Here is a 2,100-nt window from a genome sequence, read left to right as displayed (position 1 = left end):
ACTCTAGATTAGGACTGCTTAAATACATAATTCAGAATGTGCTGAAGCAAGTTTGGCTTGTCCTTTTGAAGGTGGAAGTTATTCAAAAGTCAAAAGCTGTCTTCAGACAGTAATTGTCTGTGTTTTTATCTCACTCCCTGTGTGAGAATCCCCAGTCAAATTGCCTATTGTTTATAATAACCACTGAGGTCGTGTGGGGATTGAATTGCCTTTGGAATCCACATGTCTGCGATTCTATAGAATATCAATCCAAAAACCTGTGTTGTAAAGCCTGTTTGGCCACTGAAATGCACCATATGGTTACACTTTGTGGCTAGACAGTTTGCCGATGTGTACTTTATTTATCAATGACTAGCTGTAAAGCCAATTTTTTGTGCCTTTTGTACCTGTCAGCTTTAATTGTGAGAAAAACTGGATAATTTTGAGCTTTTGTAAGCTAATTTGTGACGTAGCGCAAAACTGCAAGTGGAGTGTTGACACATTGGTTTCTCATTATTATTTAGAGCAGAGTTTTCTTATCCTGTGAGAAGACCCTGCTTCTTAATTATTCATGACTTCAAGTCCCTTCCGAAAGCAAGTCAATACCTGCCAAGCTGTGAGACCCTATGTTGATGACTGGCTAGGACCACGTTCACGGACTATCCATTTTTGAAAAAATTCTGAGGTAGACTTGTACCAAAAGTGGGGTTTCATGGCCCTTTAAGGCGGCACATAAGACTTGACCAGATGTCAAATGTAATATTTGGCCCAGATGTTAAAAATGTATATGTGGGCCTGTCTTGACCCACATTTAAATGATTTTTGAGTAAAGATTCTACCAATTAGGTTGCTTAGAGAAAAAAGCATGCCGATAACATGCCTAAAGCCCAATGCTTCATGGGTTTATCAATTTAATTGCTGTCATGACACCAACATTTCTGGCCCAGTTCTGGGTTATTAAAGTTCTGGGCTGAGATTTGACCCAGATTTGGTCCATGTTTGGCCCTTGTCTGGAAACAAGACTTGGTCCAGTCATGTACCGTAATTCACTGTGGCATGTGGGCCAAGCAAAAACTGATTGTGTGGGCCAGAGAAATTTTGCTATGTGGGTATGGTACAGTGTTGTGTGTAATAGGAGCTAAATGTAAACCTCAACAAGTGACAAGTATTTCAGATACATGTTTAAGTTATGGAAGTTAAAAACCATTTAGTTCTCTACAGCAAAGGTGGGACTTTGGAACGTCCATGTTAACCAGTTCTGTATACAGTTTACACAAAAAATCACTAAAGAGACCATTTTAGTTATGAACCCCTTGGAGACTGATATTATAAATCTTTAAGTGTTAGCTGAGTCAACTAGTCTTCAAAGTTATTTTGATCAACAAGTAAACACAGTTGGTCGATTTTATGGATTTGAAAACACAGGAAGCAGATTATGGATTCAGGGTGTGAATACAATTCATGCTCCTTACATGGTTTTTTTACTTAGAGAAAAAGAATGACCAAAGTAAAGCTACTCATGTCTTGCACTCTAATTTGTGTAGATTATTGGCAGCCCCTTCAGAAGTCCGTAGGGGAGCAGTTACTTTATTTGAAAATGTGTACGAAAAGCAACATCAAGCAGGATATGAAGTTGAAAATGGCTTTTTCAATGACGTGCCTCAGGTGTGGGAGGAGGCTAATCCTGAAATGCTTGAGAGCTGCACAAGACCCTCCAGGAAAAGGAGTCAGCAAATGTGCCATTGATAGATAGTCTTCCAGTTGACTAGAATAAGCCCTTCTGGGCTGAACTGAAAGATGATCTACTGGAGTTTTTGAGTGAAAGCTTGGCTGATGGCCAGCTGCTGTAGAGCAGTTTTAACCCTCTTGGCGAAAACGGTGACCTGACTGACATCAAGTGCTGGACACCTCTACCTCTACTCTGTAGTGACTACAAGCAGTTTAAGTTGCTCTCCAAAGTGTTAACAAATTGTTTAGCAGGGGTGATGAGCTCTGTGATCCTTCCTGACCAGACTTACTGTGTGCCCTGCTAATTGAACTGTTTGCGACATGTTTAGATCTCTGAATCTCTTGGACTGTGGATTAATCTCTCTGGATAAAGAGAAGGTCTTTAATTGGGTG

This window comes from Danio aesculapii, chromosome 23, assembly GCF_903798145.1.
Source record: "Danio aesculapii chromosome 23, fDanAes4.1, whole genome shotgun sequence".
NCBI lineage: Eukaryota > Metazoa > Chordata > Actinopteri > Cypriniformes > Danionidae > Danio > Danio aesculapii.
This window is presented reverse-complemented; position numbering follows the sequence as displayed.